The sequence below is a fragment of the Oncorhynchus mykiss genome, unplaced genomic scaffold (assembly GCF_013265735.2).
Source record: "Oncorhynchus mykiss isolate Arlee unplaced genomic scaffold, USDA_OmykA_1.1 un_scaffold_586, whole genome shotgun sequence".
NCBI classification, from domain to species: Eukaryota; Metazoa; Chordata; class Actinopteri; order Salmoniformes; family Salmonidae; genus Oncorhynchus; species Oncorhynchus mykiss.
In genome coordinates, this window is record NW_023494033.1 from 52,063 (window position 1) to 67,500 (window position 15,438).

General features: G+C 45.7%; 49 non-coding genes across 49 annotated transcripts; all 49 read right to left on the reverse strand.

Moving 5' to 3' along the window:
* Positions 1-31: 31 nt before the first annotated feature.
* Positions 32-150, reverse strand: LOC118960099. The gene has a single exon (XR_005048300.1). It is a non-coding gene; the product is annotated as a 5S ribosomal RNA (ribosomal RNA).
* Positions 151-327: 177 nt separating this feature from the next.
* Positions 328-446, reverse strand: LOC118960064. The gene has a single exon (XR_005048265.1). It is a non-coding gene; the product is annotated as a 5S ribosomal RNA (ribosomal RNA).
* Positions 447-623: 177 nt separating this feature from the next.
* LOC118960191 lies at positions 624-742 on the reverse strand. The gene has a single exon (XR_005048392.1). It is a non-coding gene; the product is annotated as a 5S ribosomal RNA (ribosomal RNA).
* Positions 743-919: 177 nt separating this feature from the next.
* On the reverse strand, positions 920-1,038 carry LOC118960100. Its single transcript, XR_005048301.1, has one exon. It is a non-coding gene; the product is annotated as a 5S ribosomal RNA (ribosomal RNA).
* Positions 1,039-1,215: 177 nt separating this feature from the next.
* On the reverse strand, positions 1,216-1,334 carry LOC118960154. Its single transcript, XR_005048355.1, has one exon. It is a non-coding gene; the product is annotated as a 5S ribosomal RNA (ribosomal RNA).
* Positions 1,335-1,511: 177 nt separating this feature from the next.
* Positions 1,512-1,630, reverse strand: LOC118960101. Its single transcript, XR_005048302.1, has one exon. It is a non-coding gene; the product is annotated as a 5S ribosomal RNA (ribosomal RNA).
* A 177-nt stretch (positions 1,631-1,807) lies between these two features.
* On the reverse strand, positions 1,808-1,926 carry LOC118960119. Its single transcript, XR_005048320.1, has one exon. It is a non-coding gene; the product is annotated as a 5S ribosomal RNA (ribosomal RNA).
* Positions 1,927-2,103: 177 nt separating this feature from the next.
* LOC118960192 lies at positions 2,104-2,222 on the reverse strand. Its single transcript, XR_005048393.1, has one exon. It is a non-coding gene; the product is annotated as a 5S ribosomal RNA (ribosomal RNA).
* A 177-nt stretch (positions 2,223-2,399) lies between these two features.
* LOC118960183 lies at positions 2,400-2,517 on the reverse strand. The gene has a single exon (XR_005048384.1). It is a non-coding gene; the product is annotated as a 5S ribosomal RNA (ribosomal RNA).
* Positions 2,518-2,694: 177 nt separating this feature from the next.
* Positions 2,695-2,813, reverse strand: LOC118960102. Its single transcript, XR_005048303.1, has one exon. It is a non-coding gene; the product is annotated as a 5S ribosomal RNA (ribosomal RNA).
* Positions 2,814-2,990: 177 nt separating this feature from the next.
* Positions 2,991-3,109, reverse strand: LOC118960180. Its single transcript, XR_005048381.1, has one exon. It is a non-coding gene; the product is annotated as a 5S ribosomal RNA (ribosomal RNA).
* Positions 3,110-3,286: 177 nt separating this feature from the next.
* LOC118960103 lies at positions 3,287-3,405 on the reverse strand. Its single transcript, XR_005048304.1, has one exon. It is a non-coding gene; the product is annotated as a 5S ribosomal RNA (ribosomal RNA).
* A 260-nt stretch (positions 3,406-3,665) lies between these two features.
* On the reverse strand, positions 3,666-3,784 carry LOC118960104. Its single transcript, XR_005048305.1, has one exon. It is a non-coding gene; the product is annotated as a 5S ribosomal RNA (ribosomal RNA).
* A 177-nt stretch (positions 3,785-3,961) lies between these two features.
* LOC118960105 lies at positions 3,962-4,080 on the reverse strand. Its single transcript, XR_005048306.1, has one exon. It is a non-coding gene; the product is annotated as a 5S ribosomal RNA (ribosomal RNA).
* Positions 4,081-4,257: 177 nt separating this feature from the next.
* On the reverse strand, positions 4,258-4,376 carry LOC118960106. The gene has a single exon (XR_005048307.1). It is a non-coding gene; the product is annotated as a 5S ribosomal RNA (ribosomal RNA).
* Positions 4,377-4,553: 177 nt separating this feature from the next.
* LOC118960107 lies at positions 4,554-4,672 on the reverse strand. Its single transcript, XR_005048308.1, has one exon. It is a non-coding gene; the product is annotated as a 5S ribosomal RNA (ribosomal RNA).
* Positions 4,673-4,932: 260 nt separating this feature from the next.
* LOC118960109 lies at positions 4,933-5,051 on the reverse strand. Its single transcript, XR_005048310.1, has one exon. It is a non-coding gene; the product is annotated as a 5S ribosomal RNA (ribosomal RNA).
* A 260-nt stretch (positions 5,052-5,311) lies between these two features.
* On the reverse strand, positions 5,312-5,430 carry LOC118960110. Its single transcript, XR_005048311.1, has one exon. It is a non-coding gene; the product is annotated as a 5S ribosomal RNA (ribosomal RNA).
* Positions 5,431-5,690: 260 nt separating this feature from the next.
* Positions 5,691-5,809, reverse strand: LOC118960111. Its single transcript, XR_005048312.1, has one exon. It is a non-coding gene; the product is annotated as a 5S ribosomal RNA (ribosomal RNA).
* Positions 5,810-5,986: 177 nt separating this feature from the next.
* On the reverse strand, positions 5,987-6,105 carry LOC118960112. Its single transcript, XR_005048313.1, has one exon. It is a non-coding gene; the product is annotated as a 5S ribosomal RNA (ribosomal RNA).
* A 177-nt stretch (positions 6,106-6,282) lies between these two features.
* On the reverse strand, positions 6,283-6,401 carry LOC118960113. Its single transcript, XR_005048314.1, has one exon. It is a non-coding gene; the product is annotated as a 5S ribosomal RNA (ribosomal RNA).
* A 177-nt stretch (positions 6,402-6,578) lies between these two features.
* On the reverse strand, positions 6,579-6,697 carry LOC118960114. The gene has a single exon (XR_005048315.1). It is a non-coding gene; the product is annotated as a 5S ribosomal RNA (ribosomal RNA).
* Positions 6,698-6,874: 177 nt separating this feature from the next.
* Positions 6,875-6,993, reverse strand: LOC118960193. Its single transcript, XR_005048394.1, has one exon. It is a non-coding gene; the product is annotated as a 5S ribosomal RNA (ribosomal RNA).
* Positions 6,994-7,170: 177 nt separating this feature from the next.
* On the reverse strand, positions 7,171-7,288 carry LOC118960184. Its single transcript, XR_005048385.1, has one exon. It is a non-coding gene; the product is annotated as a 5S ribosomal RNA (ribosomal RNA).
* A 177-nt stretch (positions 7,289-7,465) lies between these two features.
* LOC118960115 lies at positions 7,466-7,584 on the reverse strand. The gene has a single exon (XR_005048316.1). It is a non-coding gene; the product is annotated as a 5S ribosomal RNA (ribosomal RNA).
* A 177-nt stretch (positions 7,585-7,761) lies between these two features.
* Positions 7,762-7,880, reverse strand: LOC118960181. The gene has a single exon (XR_005048382.1). It is a non-coding gene; the product is annotated as a 5S ribosomal RNA (ribosomal RNA).
* A 177-nt stretch (positions 7,881-8,057) lies between these two features.
* Positions 8,058-8,176, reverse strand: LOC118960116. The gene has a single exon (XR_005048317.1). It is a non-coding gene; the product is annotated as a 5S ribosomal RNA (ribosomal RNA).
* Positions 8,177-8,436: 260 nt separating this feature from the next.
* Positions 8,437-8,555, reverse strand: LOC118960117. The gene has a single exon (XR_005048318.1). It is a non-coding gene; the product is annotated as a 5S ribosomal RNA (ribosomal RNA).
* Positions 8,556-8,732: 177 nt separating this feature from the next.
* LOC118960118 lies at positions 8,733-8,851 on the reverse strand. The gene has a single exon (XR_005048319.1). It is a non-coding gene; the product is annotated as a 5S ribosomal RNA (ribosomal RNA).
* Positions 8,852-9,028: 177 nt separating this feature from the next.
* Positions 9,029-9,147, reverse strand: LOC118960120. The gene has a single exon (XR_005048321.1). It is a non-coding gene; the product is annotated as a 5S ribosomal RNA (ribosomal RNA).
* A 177-nt stretch (positions 9,148-9,324) lies between these two features.
* Positions 9,325-9,443, reverse strand: LOC118960121. The gene has a single exon (XR_005048322.1). It is a non-coding gene; the product is annotated as a 5S ribosomal RNA (ribosomal RNA).
* A 176-nt stretch (positions 9,444-9,619) lies between these two features.
* LOC118960122 lies at positions 9,620-9,738 on the reverse strand. The gene has a single exon (XR_005048323.1). It is a non-coding gene; the product is annotated as a 5S ribosomal RNA (ribosomal RNA).
* Positions 9,739-9,998: 260 nt separating this feature from the next.
* On the reverse strand, positions 9,999-10,117 carry LOC118960123. The gene has a single exon (XR_005048324.1). It is a non-coding gene; the product is annotated as a 5S ribosomal RNA (ribosomal RNA).
* Positions 10,118-10,377: 260 nt separating this feature from the next.
* LOC118960124 lies at positions 10,378-10,496 on the reverse strand. The gene has a single exon (XR_005048325.1). It is a non-coding gene; the product is annotated as a 5S ribosomal RNA (ribosomal RNA).
* Positions 10,497-10,673: 177 nt separating this feature from the next.
* LOC118960125 lies at positions 10,674-10,792 on the reverse strand. The gene has a single exon (XR_005048326.1). It is a non-coding gene; the product is annotated as a 5S ribosomal RNA (ribosomal RNA).
* A 260-nt stretch (positions 10,793-11,052) lies between these two features.
* LOC118960126 lies at positions 11,053-11,171 on the reverse strand. The gene has a single exon (XR_005048327.1). It is a non-coding gene; the product is annotated as a 5S ribosomal RNA (ribosomal RNA).
* Positions 11,172-11,431: 260 nt separating this feature from the next.
* LOC118960127 lies at positions 11,432-11,550 on the reverse strand. The gene has a single exon (XR_005048328.1). It is a non-coding gene; the product is annotated as a 5S ribosomal RNA (ribosomal RNA).
* A 177-nt stretch (positions 11,551-11,727) lies between these two features.
* Positions 11,728-11,846, reverse strand: LOC118960128. The gene has a single exon (XR_005048329.1). It is a non-coding gene; the product is annotated as a 5S ribosomal RNA (ribosomal RNA).
* Positions 11,847-12,023: 177 nt separating this feature from the next.
* Positions 12,024-12,142, reverse strand: LOC118960129. Its single transcript, XR_005048330.1, has one exon. It is a non-coding gene; the product is annotated as a 5S ribosomal RNA (ribosomal RNA).
* A 260-nt stretch (positions 12,143-12,402) lies between these two features.
* On the reverse strand, positions 12,403-12,521 carry LOC118960131. Its single transcript, XR_005048332.1, has one exon. It is a non-coding gene; the product is annotated as a 5S ribosomal RNA (ribosomal RNA).
* A 260-nt stretch (positions 12,522-12,781) lies between these two features.
* On the reverse strand, positions 12,782-12,900 carry LOC118960132. Its single transcript, XR_005048333.1, has one exon. It is a non-coding gene; the product is annotated as a 5S ribosomal RNA (ribosomal RNA).
* Positions 12,901-13,077: 177 nt separating this feature from the next.
* Positions 13,078-13,196, reverse strand: LOC118960133. Its single transcript, XR_005048334.1, has one exon. It is a non-coding gene; the product is annotated as a 5S ribosomal RNA (ribosomal RNA).
* Positions 13,197-13,373: 177 nt separating this feature from the next.
* On the reverse strand, positions 13,374-13,492 carry LOC118960134. The gene has a single exon (XR_005048335.1). It is a non-coding gene; the product is annotated as a 5S ribosomal RNA (ribosomal RNA).
* A 177-nt stretch (positions 13,493-13,669) lies between these two features.
* LOC118960187 lies at positions 13,670-13,788 on the reverse strand. The gene has a single exon (XR_005048388.1). It is a non-coding gene; the product is annotated as a 5S ribosomal RNA (ribosomal RNA).
* Positions 13,789-13,965: 177 nt separating this feature from the next.
* On the reverse strand, positions 13,966-14,084 carry LOC118960135. The gene has a single exon (XR_005048336.1). It is a non-coding gene; the product is annotated as a 5S ribosomal RNA (ribosomal RNA).
* Positions 14,085-14,261: 177 nt separating this feature from the next.
* Positions 14,262-14,380, reverse strand: LOC118960136. Its single transcript, XR_005048337.1, has one exon. It is a non-coding gene; the product is annotated as a 5S ribosomal RNA (ribosomal RNA).
* A 177-nt stretch (positions 14,381-14,557) lies between these two features.
* On the reverse strand, positions 14,558-14,676 carry LOC118960137. Its single transcript, XR_005048338.1, has one exon. It is a non-coding gene; the product is annotated as a 5S ribosomal RNA (ribosomal RNA).
* A 177-nt stretch (positions 14,677-14,853) lies between these two features.
* On the reverse strand, positions 14,854-14,972 carry LOC118960138. Its single transcript, XR_005048339.1, has one exon. It is a non-coding gene; the product is annotated as a 5S ribosomal RNA (ribosomal RNA).
* Positions 14,973-15,149: 177 nt separating this feature from the next.
* Positions 15,150-15,268, reverse strand: LOC118960139. Its single transcript, XR_005048340.1, has one exon. It is a non-coding gene; the product is annotated as a 5S ribosomal RNA (ribosomal RNA).
* Between the last annotated feature and the right edge of the window lie 170 nt (positions 15,269-15,438).

Below are 15,438 nucleotides of genomic sequence, written 5' to 3' on the forward strand. Positions count from 1 at the left end.
AGAGTTGAAATTCCACAAGGCAGTGACAAAAAGCTTACAGCACCTGGTATTCCCAGGCGGTCTCCCATCCAAGTACTAACCAGGCCCGACCCTGCTTAGCTTCCGAGATCGGACGAGATCAGGCGTACTCAGGCCGGTGTGGCCGTAAGCGAAAGGCAATCTCAAAAAGTGGATGAAATTGCATATACTGTAGCCATAATTTGTAGCACAGATTGTTGGATGAAATACAAACTAACCTTGCTTACTTATTTCAAAGCGAGGGCACATATTTCAGCCTTGTGGGAAAAAACGGACAAAGAGTTGAAATTCCACAAGGCAGTGACAAAAAGCTTACAGCACCTGGTATTCCCAGGCGGTCTCCCATCCAAGTACTAACCAGGCCCGACCCTGCTTAGCTTCCGAGATCGGACGAGATCAGGTGTACTCAGGCCGGTGTGGCCGTAAGCGAAAGGCAATCTCAAAAAGTGGATGAAATTGCATATACTGTAGCCATAATTTGTAGCACAGATTGTTGGATGAAATACAAACTAACCTTGCTTACTTATTTCAAAGCGAGGGCACATATTTCAGCCTTGTGGGAAAAAACGGACAAAGAGTTGAAATTCCACAAGGCAGTGACAAAAAGCTTACAGCACCTGGTATTCCCAGGCGGTCTCCCATCCAAGTACTAACCAGGCCCGACCCTGCTTAGCTTCCGAGATCGGACGAGATCAGGCGTACTCAGGCCGGTGTGGCCTTAAGCGAAAGGCAATCTCAAAAAGTGGATGAAATTGCATATACTGTAGCCATAATTTGTAGCACAGATTGTTGGATGAAATACAAACTAACCTTGCTTACTTATTTCAAAGCGAGGGCACATATTTCAGCCTTGTGGGAAAAAACGGACAAAGAGTTGAAATTCCACAAGGCAGTGACAAAAAGCTTACAGCACCTGGTATTCCCAGGCGGTCTCCCATCCAAGTACTAACCAGGCCCGACCCTGCTTAGCTTCCGAGATCGGACGAGATCAGGCGTACTCAGGCCGGTGTGGCCGTAAGCGAAAGGCAATCTCAAAAAGTGGATGAAATTGCATATACTGTAGCCATAATTTGTAGCACAGATTGTTGGATGAAATACAAACTAACCTTGCTTACTTATTTCAAAGCGAGGGCACATATTTCAGCCTTGTGGGAAAAAACGGACAAAGAGTTGAAATTCCACAAGGCAGTGACAAAAAGCTTACAGCACCTGGTATTCCCAGGCGGTCTCCCATCCAAGTACTAACCAGGCCCGACCCTGCTTAGCTTCCGAGATCGGACGAGATCAGGTGTACTCAGGCCGGTGTGGCCGTAATCGAAAGGCAATCTCAAAAAGTGGATGAAATTGCATATACTGTAGCCATAATTTGTAGCACAGATTGTTGGATGAAATACAAACTAACCTTGCTTACTTATTTCAAAGCGAGGGCACATATTTCAGCCTTGTGGGAAAAAACGGACAAAGAGTTGAAATTCCACAAGGCAGTGACAAAAAGCTTACAGCACCTGGTATTCCCAGGCGGTCTCCCATCCAAGTACTAACCAGGCCCGACCCTGCTTAGCTTCCGAGATCGGACGAGATCAGGCGTACTCAGGCCGGTGTGGCCGTAAGCGAAAGGCAATCTCAAAAAGTGGATGAAATTGCATATACTGTAGCCATAATTTGTAGCACAGATTGTTGGATGAAATACAAACTAACCTTGCTTACTTATTTCAAAGCGAGGGCACATATTTCAGCCTTGTGGGAAAAAACGGACAAAGAGTTGAAATTCCACAAGGCAGTGACAAAAAGCTTACAGCACCTGGTATTCCCAGGCGGTCTCCCATCCAAGTACTAACCAGGCCCAACCCTGCTTAGCTTCCGAGATCGGACGAGATCAGGCGTACTCAGGCCGGTGTGGCCGTAAGCAAAAGGCAATCTCAAAAAGTGGATGAAATTGCATATACTGTAGCCATAATTTGTAGCACAGATTGTTGGATGAAATACAAACTAACCTTGCTTACTTATTTCAAAGCGAGGGCACATATTTCAGCCTTGTGGGAAAAAACGGACAAAGAGTTGAAATTCCACAAGGCAGTGACTAAAAGCTTACAGCACCTGGTATTCCCAGGCGGTCTCCCATCCAAGTACTAACCAGGCCCGACCCTGCTTAGCTTCCGAGATCGGACGAGATCAGGCGTACTCAGGCCGGTGTGGCCTTAAGCGAAAGGCAATCTCAAAAAGTGGATGAAATTGCATATACTGTAGCCATAATTTGTAGCACAGATTGTTGGATGAAATACAAACTAACCTTGCTTACTTATTTCAAAGCGAGGGCACATATTTCAGCCTTGTGGGAAAAAACGGACAAAGAGTTGAAATTCCACAAGGCAGTGACAAAAAGCTTACAGCACCTGGTATTCCCAGGCGGTCTCCCATCCAAGTACTAACCAGGCCCGACCCTGCTTAGCTTCCGAGATCGGACGAGATCAGGCGTACTCAGGCGGTGTGGCCGTAAGCGAAAGGTAATCTCAAAAAGTGGATGAAATTGCATATACTGTAGCCATAATTTGTAGCACAGATTGTTGGATGAAATACAAACTAACCTTGCTTACTTATTTCAAAGCGAGGGCACATATTTCAGCCTTGTGGGAAAAAACGGACAAAGAGTTGAAATTCCACAAGGCAGTGACAAAAAGCTTACAGCACCTGGTATTCCCAGGCGGTCTCCCATCCAAGTACTAACCAGGCCCGACCCTGCTTAGCTTCCGAGATCGGACGAGATCAGGCGTACTCAGGCCGGTGTGGCCGTAAGCGAAAGGCAATCTCAAAAAGTGGATGAAATTGCATATACTGTAGCCATAATTTGTAGCACAGATTGTTGGATGAAATACAAACTAACCTTGCTTACTTATTTCAAAGCGAGGGCACATATTTCAGCCTTGTGGGAAAAAACGGACAAAGAGTTGAAATTCCACAAGGCAGTGACAAAAAGCTTACAGCACCTGGTATTCCCAGGCGGTCTCCCATCCAAGTACTAACCAGGACCGACCCTGCTTAGCTTCCGAGATCGGACGAGATCAGGCGTACTCAGGCCGGTGTGGCCGTAAGCGAAAGGCAATCTCAAAAAGTGGATGAAATTGCATATACTGTAGCCATAATTTGTAGCACAGATTGTTGGATGAGATACAAACTAACCTTGCTTACTTATTTCAAAGCGAGGGCACATATTTCAGCCTTGTGGGAAAAAACGGACAAAGAGTTGAAATTCCACAAGGCAGTGACAAAAAGCTTACAGCACCTGGTATTCCCAGGCGGTCTCCCATCCAAGTACTAACCAGGCCCGACCCTGCTTAGCTTCCGAGATCGGACGAGATCAGGCGTACTCAGGCCGGTGTGGCCGTAAGCGAGAAACTATCTCTTGGTGCACCATGTAAAGTCAAAGTGAGCCTGATTAACAGCTGTTGCATTTCCACCATTTAGATAAGCATCTTTGTGTCACTCAAAAAGTGGAAGAAATTGCATATACTGTAGCCATAATTTGTAGCACAGATTGTTGGATGAAATACAAACTAACCTTGCTTACTTATTTCAAAGCGAGGGCACATATTTCAGCCTTGTGGGAAAAAACGGACAAAGAGATGAAATTCCACAAGGCAGTGACAAAAAGCTTACAGCACCTGGTATTCCCAGGCGGTCTCCCATCCAAGTACTAACCAGGCCCGACCCTGCTTAGCTTCCGAGATCGGACGAGATCAGGCGTACTCAGGCCGGTGTGGCCGTAAGCGAAAGGCAATCTCAAAAAGTGGATGAAATTGCATATACTGTAGCCATAATTTGTAGCACAGATTGTTGGATGAAATACAAACTAACCTTGCTTACTTATTTCAAAGCGAGGGCACATATTTCAGCCTTGTGGGAAAAAACGGACAAAGAGTTGAAATTCCACAAGGCAGTGACAAAAAGCTTACAGCACCTGGTATTCCCAGGCGGTCTCCCATCCAAGTACTAACCAGGCCCGACCCTGCTTAGCTTCCGAGATCGGACGAGATCAGGCGTACTCAGGCCGGTGTGGCCGTAAGCAAAAGGCAATCTCAAAAAGTGGATGAAATTGCATATACTGTAGCCATAATTTGTAGCACAGATTGTTGGATGAAATACAAACTAACCTTGCTTACTTATTTCAAAGCGAGGGCACATATTTCAGCCTTGTGGGAAAAAACGGACAAAGAGTTGAAATTCCACAAGGCAGTGACTAAAAGCTTACAGCACCTGGTATTCCCAGGCGGTCTCCCATCCAAGTACTAACCAGGCCCGACCCTGCTTAGCTTCCGAGATCGGACGAGATCAGGCGTACTCAGGCCGGTGTGGCCGTAAGCGAAAGGCAATCTCAAAAAGTGGATGAAATTGCATATACTGTAGCCATAATTTGTAGCACAGATTGTTGGATGAAATACAAACTAACCTTGCTTACTTATTTCAAAGCGAGGGCACATATTTCAGCCTTGTGGGAAAAAACGGACAAAGAGTTGAAATTCCACAAGGCAGTGACAAAAAGCTTACAGCACCTGGTATTCCCAGGCGGTCTCCCATCCAAGTACTAACCAGGCCCGACCCTGCTTAGCTTCCGAGATCGGACGAGATCAGGCGTACTCAGGCCGGTGTGGCCGTAAGCGAGAAACTATCTCTTGGTGCACTATGTAAAGTCAAAGTGAGCCTGATTAACAGCTGTTTCATTTCCACCATTTAGATAAGCATCTTTGTGTCACTCAAAAAGTGGAAGAAATTGCATATACTGTAGCCATAATTTGTAGCACAGATTGTTGGATGAAATACAAACTAACCTTGCTTACTTATTTCAAAGCGAGGGCACATATTTCAGCCTTGTGGGAAAAAACGGACAAAGAGTTGAAATTCCACAAGGCAGTGACAAAAAGCTTACAGCACCTGGTATTCCCAGGCGGTCTCCCATCCAAGTACTAACCAGGCCCGACCCTGCTTAGCTTCCGAGATCGGACGAGATCAGGCGTACTCAGGCCGGTGTGGCCGTAAGCTAGAAACTATCTCTTGGTGCACTATGTAAAGTCAAAGTGAGCCTGATTAACAGCTGTTGCATTTCCACCATTTAGATAAGCATCTTTGTGTCACTCAAAAAGTGGAAGAAATTGCATATACTGTAGCCATAATTTGTAGCACAGATTGTTGGATGAAATACAAACTAACCTTGCTTACTTATTTCAAAGCGAGGGCACATATTTCAGCCTTGTGGGAAAAAACGGACAAAGAGTTGAAATTCCACAAGGCAGTGACAAAAAGCTTACAGCACCTGGTATTCCCAGGCGGTCTCCCATCCAAGTACTAACCAGGCCCGACCCTGCTTAGCTTCCGAGATCGGACGAGATCAGGCGTACTCAGGCCGGTGTGGCCGTAAGCTAGAAACTATCTCTTGGTGCACTATGTAAAGTCAAAGTGAGCCTGATTAACAGCTGTTGCATTTCCACCATTTAGATAAGCATCTTTGTGTCACTCAAAAAGTGGAAGAAATTGCATATACTGTAGCCATAATTTGTAGCACAGATTGTTGGATGAAATACAAACTAACCTTGCTTACTTATTTCAAAGCGAGGGCACATATTTCAGCCTTGTGGGAAAAAACGGACAAAGAGTTGAAATTCCACAAGGCAGTGACAAAAAGCTTACAGCACCTGGTATTCCCAGGCGGTCTCCCATCCAAGTACTAACCAGGCCCGACCCTGCTTAGCTTCCGAGATCGGACGAGATCAGGCGTACTCAGGCCGGTGTGGCCGTAAGCGAAAGGCAATCTCAAAAAGTGGATGAAATTGCATATACTGTAGCCATAATTTGTAGCACAGATTGTTGGATGAAATACAAACTAACCTTGCTTACTTATTTCAAAGCGAGGGCACATATTTCAGCCTTGTGGGAAAAAACGGACAAAGAGTTGAAATTCCACAAGGCAGTGACAAAAAGCTTACAGCACCTGGTATTCCCAGGCGGTCTCCCATCCAAGTACTAACCAGGCCCGACCCTGCTTAGCTTCCGAGATCGGACGAGATCAGGCGTACTCAGGCCGGTGTGGCCGTAAGCGAAAGGCAATCTCAAAAAGTGGATGAAATTGCATATACTGTAGCCATAATTTGTAGCACAGATTGTTGGATGAAATACAAACTAACCTTGCTTACTTATTTCAAAGCGAGGGCACATATTTCAGCCTTGTGGGAAAAAACGGACAAAGAGTTGAAATTCCACAAGGCAGTGACAAAAAGCTTACAGCACCTGGTATTCCCAGGCGGTCTCCCATCCAAGTACTAACCAGGCCCGACCCTGCTTAGCTTCCGAGATCGGACGAGATCAGGCGTACTCAGGCCGGTGTGGCCGTAAGCGAAAGGCAATCTCAAAAAGTGGATGAAATTGCATATACTGTAGCCATAATTTGTAGCACAGATTGTTGGATGAAATACAAACTAACCTTGCTTACTTATTTCAAAGCGAGGGCACATATTTCAGCCTTGTGGGAAAAAACGGACAAAGAGTTGAAATTCCACAAGGCAGTGACAAAAAGCTTACAGCACCTGGTATTCCCAGGCGGTCTCCCATCCAAGTACTAACCAGGCCCGACCCTGCTTAGCTTCCGAGATCGGACGAGATCAGGCGTACTCAGGCCGGTGTGGCCGTAAGCAAAAGGCAATCTCAAAAAGTGGATGAAATTGCATATACTGTAGCCATAATTTGTAGCACAGATTGTTGGATGAAATACAAACTAACCTTGCTTACTTATTTCAAAGCGAGGGCACATATTTCAGCCTTGTGGGAAAAAACGGACAAAGAGTTGAAATTCCACAAGGCAGTGACTAAAAGCTTACAGCACCTGGTATTCCCAGGCGGTCTCCCATCCAAGTACTAACCAGGCCCGACCCTGCTTAGCTTCCGAGATCGGACGAGATCAGGCGTACTCAGGCCGGTGTGGCCTTAAGCGAAAGGCAATCTCAAAAAGTGGATGAAATTGCATATACTGTAGCCATAATTTGTAGCACAGATTGTTGGATGAAATACAAACTAACCTTGCTTACTTATTTCAAAGCGAGGGCACATATTTCAGCCTTGTGGGAAAAAACGGACAAAGAGTTGAAATTCCACAAGGCAGTGACAAAAAGCTTACAGCACCTGGTATTCCCAGGCGGTCTCCCATCCAAGTACTAACCAGGCCCGACCCTGCTTAGCTTCCGAGATCGGACGAGATCAGGCGTACTCAGGCGGTGTGGCCGTAAGCGAAAGGCAATCTCAAAAAGTGGATGAAATTGCATATACTGTAGCCATAATTTGTAGCACAGATTGTTGGATGAAATACAAACTAACCTTGCTTACTTATTTCAAAGCGAGGGCACATATTTCAGCCTTGTGGGAAAAAACGGACAAAGAGTTGAAATTCCACAAGGCAGTGACAAAAAGCTTACAGCACCTGGTATTCCCAGGCGGTCTCCCATCCAAGTACTAACCAGGCCCGACCCTGCTTAGCTTCCGAGATCGGACGAGATCAGGCGTACTCAGGCCGGTGTGGCCGTAAGCGAAAGGCAATCTCAAAAAGTGGATGAAATTGCATATACTGTAGCCATAATTTGTAGCACAGATTGTTGGATGAAATACAAACTAACCTTGCTTACTTATTTCAAAGCGAGGGCACATATTTCAGCCTTGTGGGAAAAAACGGACAAAGAGTTGAAATTCCACAAGGCAGTGACAAAAAGCTTACAGCACCTGGTATTCCCAGGCGGTCTCCCATCCAAGTACTAACCAGGACCGACCCTGCTTAGCTTCCGAGATCGGACGAGATCAGGCGTACTCAGGCCGGTGTGGCCGTAAGCGAAAGGCAATCTCAAAAAGTGGATGAAATTGCATATACTGTAGCCATAATTTGTAGCACAGATTGTTGGATGAGATACAAACTAACCTTGCTTACTTATTTCAAAGCGAGGGCACATATTTCAGCCTTGTGGGAAAAAACGGACAAAGAGTTGAAATTCCACAAGGCAGTGACAAAAAGCTTACAGCACCTGGTATTCCCAGGCGGTCTCCCATCCAAGTACTAACCAGGCCCGACCCTGCTTAGCTTCCGAGATCGGACGAGATCAGGCGTACTCAGGCCGGTGTGGCCGTAAGCGAGAAACTATCTCTTGGTGCACCATGTAAAGTCAAAGTGAGCCTGATTAACAGCTGTTGCATTTCCACCATTTAGATAAGCATCTTTGTGTCACTCAAAAAGTGGAAGAAATTGCATATACTGTAGCCATAATTTGTAGCACAGATTGTTGGATGAAATACAAACTAACCTTGCTTACTTATTTCAAAGCGAGGGCACATATTTCAGCCTTGTGGGAAAAAACGGACAAAGAGATGAAATTCCACAAGGCAGTGACAAAAAGCTTACAGCACCTGGTATTCCCAGGCGGTCTCCCATCCAAGTACTAACCAGGCCCGACCCTGCTTAGCTTCCGAGATCGGACGAGATCAGGCGTACTCAGGCCGGTGTGGCCGTAAGCGAAAGGCAATCTCAAAAAGTGGATGAAATTGCATATACTGTAGCCATAATTTGTAGCACAGATTGTTGGATGAAATACAAACTAACCTTGCTTACTTATTTCAAAGCGAGGGCACATATTTCAGCCTTGTGGGAAAAAACGGACAAAGAGTTGAAATTCCACAAGGCAGTGACAAAAAGCTTACAGCACCTGGTATTCCCAGGCGGTCTCCCATCCAAGTACTAACCAGGCCCGACCCTGCTTAGCTTCCGAGATCGGACGAGATCAGGCGTACTCAGGCCGGTGTGGCCGTAAGCAAAAGGCAATCTCAAAAAGTGGATGAAATTGCATATACTGTAGCCATAATTTGTAGCACAGATTGTTGGATGAAATACAAACTAACCTTGCTTACTTATTTCAAAGCGAGGGCACATATTTCAGCCTTGTGGGAAAAAACGGACAAAGAGTTGAAATTCCACAAGGCAGTGACTAAAAGCTTACAGCACCTGGTATTCCCAGGCGGTCTCCCATCCAAGTACTAACCAGGCCCGACCCTGCTTAGCTTCCGAGATCGGACGAGATCAGGCGTACTCAGGCCGGTGTGGCCGTAAGCAAAAGGCAATCTCAAAAAGTGGATGAAATTGCATATACTGTAGCCATAATTTGTAGCACAGATTGTTGGATGAAATACAAACTAACCTTGCTTACTTATTTCAAAGCGAGGGCACATATTTCAGCCTTGTGGGAAAAAACGGACAAAGAGTTGAAATTCCACAAGGCAGTGACAAAAAGCTTACAGCACCTGGTATTCCCAGGCGGTCTCCCATCCAAGTACTAACCAGGCCCGACCCTGCTTAGCTTCCGAGATCGGACGAGATCAGGCGTACTCAGGCCGGTGTGGCCGTAAGCAAAGGCAATCTCAAAAAGTGGATGAAATTGCATATACTGTAGCCATAATTTGTAGCACAGATTGTTGGATGAAATACAAACTAACCTTGCTTACTTATTTCAAAGCGAGGGCACATATTTCAGCCTTGTGGGAAAAAACGGACAAAGAGTTGAAATTCCACAAGGCAGTGACAAAAAGCTTACAGCACCTGGTATTCCCAGGCGGTCTCCCATCCAAGTACTAACCAGGCCCGACCCTGCTTAGCTTCCGAGATCGGACGAGATCAGGCGTACTCAGGCCGGTGTGGCCGTAAGCGAGAAACTATCTCTTGGTGCACTATGTAAAGTCAAAGTGAGCCTGATTAACAGCTGTTTCATTTCCACCATTTAGATAAGCATCTTTGTGTCACTCAAAAAGTGGAAGAAATTGCATATACTGTAGCCATAATTTGTAGCACAGATTGTTGGATGAAATACAAACTAACCTTGCTTACTTATTTCAAAGCGAGGGCACATATTTCAGCCTTGTGGGAAAAAACGGACAAAGAGTTGAAATTCCACAAGGCAGTGACAAAAAGCTTACAGCACCTGGTATTCCCAGGCGGTCTCCCATCCAAGTACTAACCAGGCCCGACCCTGCTTAGCTTCCGAGATCGGACGAGATCAGGCGTACTCAGGCCGGTGTGGCCGTAAGCTAGAAACTATCTCTTGGTGCACTATGTAAAGTCAAAGTGAGCCTGATTAACAGCTGTTGCATTTCCACCATTTAGATAAGCATCTTTGTGTCACTCAAAAAGTGGAAGAAATTGCATATACTGTAGCCATAATTTGTAGCACAGATTGTTGGATGAAATACAAACTAACCTTGCTTACTTATTTCAAAGCGAGGGCACATATTTCAGCCTTGTGGGAAAAAACGGACAAAGAGTTGAAATTCCACAAGGCAGTGACAAAAAGCTTACAGCACCTGGTATTCCCAGGCGGTCTCCCATCCAAGTACTAACCAGGCCCGACCCTGCTTAGCTTCCGAGATCGGACGAGATCAGGCGTACTCAGGCCGGTGTGGCCGTAAGCGAAAGGCAATCTCAAAAAGTGGATGAAATTGCATATACTGTAGCCATAATTTGTAGCACAGATTGTTGGATGAAATACAAACTAACCTTGCTTACTTATTTCAAAGCGAGGGCACATATTTCAGCCTTGTGGGAAAAAACGGACAAAGTGTTGAAATTCCACAAGGCAGTGACAAAAAGCTTACAGCACCTGGTATTCCCAGGCGGTCTCCCATCCAAGTACTAACCAGGCCCGACCCTGCTTAGCTTCCGAGATCGGACGAGATCAGGCGTACTCAGGCCGGTGTGGCCGTAAGCGAGAAACTATCTCTTGGTGCACCATGTAAAGTCAAAGTGAGCCTGATTAACAGCTGTTGCATTTCCACCATTTAGATAAGCATCTTTGTGTCACTCAAAAAGTGGAAGAAATTGCATATACTGTAGCCATAATTTGTAGCACAGATTGTTGGATGAAATACAAACTAACCTTGCTTACTTATTTCAAAGCGAGGGCACATATTTCAGCCTTGTGGGAAAAAACGGACAAAGAGTTGAAATTCCACAAGGCAGTGACAAAAAGCTTACAGCACCTGGTATTCCCAGGCGGTCTCCCATCCAAGTACTAACCAGGCCCGACCCTGCTTAGCTTCCGAGATCGGACGAGATCAGGCGTACTCAGGCCGGTGTGGCCGTAAGCGAGAAACTATCTCTTGGTGCACCATGTAAAGTCAAAGTGAGCCTGATTAACAGCTGTTGCATTTCCACCATTTAGATAAGCATCTTTGTGTCACTCAAAAAGTGGAAGAAATTGCATATACTGTAGCCATAATTTGTAGCACAGATTGTTGGATGAAATACAAACTAACCTTGCTTACTTATTTCAAAGCGAGGGCACATATTTCAGCCTTGTGGGAAAAAACGGACAAAGAGTTGAAATTCCACAAGGCAGTGACAAAAAGCTTACAGCACCTGGTATTCCCAGGCGGTCTCCCATCCAAGTACTAACCAGGCCCGACCCTGCTTAGCTTCCGAGATCGGACGAGATCAGGCGTACTCAGGCCGGTGTGGCCGTAAGCGAAAGGCAATCTCAAAAAGTGGATGAAATTGCATATACTGTAGCCATAATTTGTAGCACAGATTGTTGGATGAAATACAAACTAACCTTGCTTACTTATTTCAAAGCGAGGGCACATATTTCAGCCTTGTGGGAAAAAACGGACAAAGAGTTGAAATTCCACAAGGCAGTGACAAAAAGCTTACAGCACCTGGTATTCCCAGGCGGTCTCCCATCCAAGTACTAACCAGGCCCGACCCTGCTTAGCTTCCGAGATCGGACGAGATCAGGCGTACTCAGGCCGGTGTGGCCGTAAGCGAAAGGCAATCTCAAAAAGTGGATGAAATTGCATATACTGTAGCCATAATTTGTAGCACAGATTGTTGGATGAAATACAACCTAACCTTGCTTACTTATTTCAAAGCGAGGGCACATATTTCAGCCTTGTGGGAAAAAACGGACAAAGAGTTGAAATTCCACAAGGCAGTGACAAAAAGCTTACAGCACCTGGTATTCCCAGGCGGTCTCCCATCCAAGTACTAACCAGGCCCGACCCTGCTTAGCTTCCGAGATCGGACGAGATCAGGCGTACTCAGGCCGGTGTGGCCGTAAGCGAGAAACTATCTCTTGGTGCACCATGTAAAGTCAAAGTGAGCCTGATTAACAGCTGTTGCATTTCCACCATTTAGATAAGCATCTTTGTGTCACTCAAAAAGTGGAAGAAATTGCATATACTGTAGCCATAATTTGTAGCACAGATTGTTGGATGAAATACAAACTAACCTTGCTTACTTATTTCAAAGCGAGGGCACATATTTCAGCCTTGTGGGAAAAAACGGACAAAGAGTTGAAATTCCACAAGGCAGTGACAAAAAGCTTACAGCACCTGGTATTCCCAGGCGGTCTCCCATCCAAGTACTAACCAGGCCCGACCCTGCTTAGCTTCCGAGATCGGACGAGATCAGGCGTACTCAGGCCGGTGTGGCCGTAAGCGAGAAACTATCTCTTGGTGCACCATGTAAAGTCAAAGTGAGCCTGATTAACAGCTGTTGCATTTCCACCATTTAGATAAGCATCTTTGTGTCACTCAAAAAGTGGAAGAAATTGCATATACTGTAGCCATAATTTGTAGCACAGATTGTTGGATGAAATACAAACTAACCTTGCTTACTTATTTCAAAGCGAGGGCACATATTTCAGCCTTGTGGGAAAAAACGGACAAAGAGTTGAAATTCCACAAGGCAGTGACAAAAAGCTTACAGCACCTGGTATTCCCAGGCGGTCTCCCATCCAAGTACTAACCAGGCCCGACCCTGCTTAGCTTCCGAGATCGGACGAGATCAGGCGTACTCAGGCCGGTGTGGCCGTAAGCGAAAGGCAATCTCAAAAAGTGGATGAAATTGCATATACTGTAGCCATAATTTGTAGCACAGATTGTTGGATGAAATACAAACTAACCTTGCTTACTTATTTCAAAGCGAGGGCACATATTTCAGCCTTGTGGGAAAAAACGGACAAAGAGTTGAAATTCCACAAGGCAGTGACAAAAAGCTTACAGCACCTGGTATTCCCAGGCGGTCTCCCATCCAAGTACTAACCAGGCCCGACCCTGCTTAGCTTCCGAGATCGGACGAGATCAGGCGTACTCAGGCCGGTGTGGCCGTAAGCGAAAGGCAATCTCAAAAAGTGGATGAAATTGCATATACTGTAGCCATAATTTGTAGCACAGATTGTTGGATGAAATACAACCTAACCTTGCTTACTTATTTCAAAGCGAGGGCACATATTTCAGCCTTGTGGGAAAAAACGGACAAAGAGTTGAAATTCCACAAGGCAGTGACAAAAAGCTTACAGCACCTGGTATTCCCAGGCGGTCTCCCATCCAAGTACTAACCAGGCCCGACCCTGCTTAGCTTCCGAGATCGGACGAGATCAGGCGTACTCAGGCCGGTGTGGCCGTAAGCGAAAGGCAATCTCAAAAAGTGGAAGAAATTGCATATACTGTAGCCATAATTTGTAGCACAGATTGTTGGATGAAATACAAACTAACCTTGCTTACTTATTTCAAAGCGAGGGCACATATTTCAGCCTTGTGGGAAAAAACGGACAAAGAGTTGAAATTCCACAAGGCAGTGACAAAAAGCTTACAGCACCTGGTATTCCCAGGCGGTCTCCCATCCAAGTACTAACCAGGCCCGACCCTGCTTAGCTTCCGAGATCGGACGAGAACAGGCGTACTCAGGCCGGTGTGGCCGTAAGCGAAAGGCAATCTCAAAAAGTGGATGAAATTGCATATACTGTAGCCATAATTTGTAGCACAGATTGTTGGATGAAATACAAACTAACCTTGCTTACTTATTTCAAAGCGAGGGCACATATTTCAGCCTTGTGGGAAAAAACGGACAAAGAGTTGAAATTCCACAAGGCAGTGACAAAAAGCTTACAGCACCTGGTATTCCCAGGCGGTCTCCCATCCAAGTACTAACCAGGCCCGACCCTGCTTAGCTTCCGAGATCGGACGAGATCAGGCGTACTCAGGCCGGTGTGGCCGTAAGCGAAAGGCAATCTCAAAAAGTGGATGAAATTGCATATACTGTAGCCATAATTTGTAGCACAGATTGTTGGATGAAATACAAACTAACCTTGCTTACTTATTTCAAAGCGAGGGCACATATTTCAGCCTTGTGGGAAAAAACGGACAAAGAGTTGAAATTCCACAAGGCAGTGACAAAAAGCTTACAGCACCTGGTATTCCCAGGCGGTCTCCCATCCAAGTACTAACCAGGCCCGACCCTGCTTAGCTTCCGAGATCGGACGAGATCAGGCGTACTCAGGCCGGTGTGGCCGTAAGCGAAAGGCAATCTCAAAAAGTGGATGAAATTGCATATACTGTAGCCATAATTTGTAGCACAGATTGTTGGATGAAATACAAACTAACCTTGCTTACTTATTTCAAAGCGAGGGCACATATTTCAGCCTTGTGGGAAAAAACGGACAAAGAGTTGAAATTCCACAAGGCAGTGACAAAAAGCTTACAGCACCTGGTATTCCCAGGCGGTCTCCCATCCAAGTACTAACCAGGCCCGACCCTGCTTAGCTTCCGAGATCGGACGAGATCAGGCGTACTCAGGCCGGTGTGGCCGTAAGCAAAAGGCAATCTCAAAAAGTGGATGAAATTGCATATACTGTAGCCATAATTTGTAGCACAGATTGTTGGATGAAATACAAACTAACCTTGCTTACTTATTTCAAAGCGAGGGCACATATTTCAGCCTTGTGGGAAAAAACGGACAAAGAGTTGAAATTCCACAAGGCAGTGACAAAAAGCTTACAGCACCTGGTATTCCCAGGCGGTCTCCCATCCAAGTACTAACCAGGCCCGACCCTGCTTAGCTTCCGAGATCGGACGAGATCAGGCGTACTCAGGCCGGTGTGGCCGTAAGCGAAAGGCAATCTCAAAAAGTGGATGAAATTGCATATACTGTAGCCATAATTTGTAGCACAGATTGTTGGATGAAATACAAACTAACCTTGCTTACTTATTTCAAAGCGAGGGCACATATTTCAGCCTTGTGGGAAAAAACGGACAAAGAGTTGAAATTCCACAAGGCAGTGACAAAAAGCTTACAGCACCTGGTATTCCCAGGCGGTCTCCCATCCAAGTACTAACCAGGCCCGACCCTGCTTAGCTTCCGAGATCGGACGAGATCAGGCGTACTCAGGCCGGTGTGGCCGTAAGCGAAAGGCAATCTCAAAAAGTGGATGAAATTGCATATACTGTAGCCATAATTTGTAGCACAGATTGTTGGATGAAATACAAACTAACCTTGCTTACTTATTTCAAAGCGAGGGCACATATTTCAGCCTTGTGGGAAAAAACGGACAAAGAGTTGAAATTCCACAAGGCAGT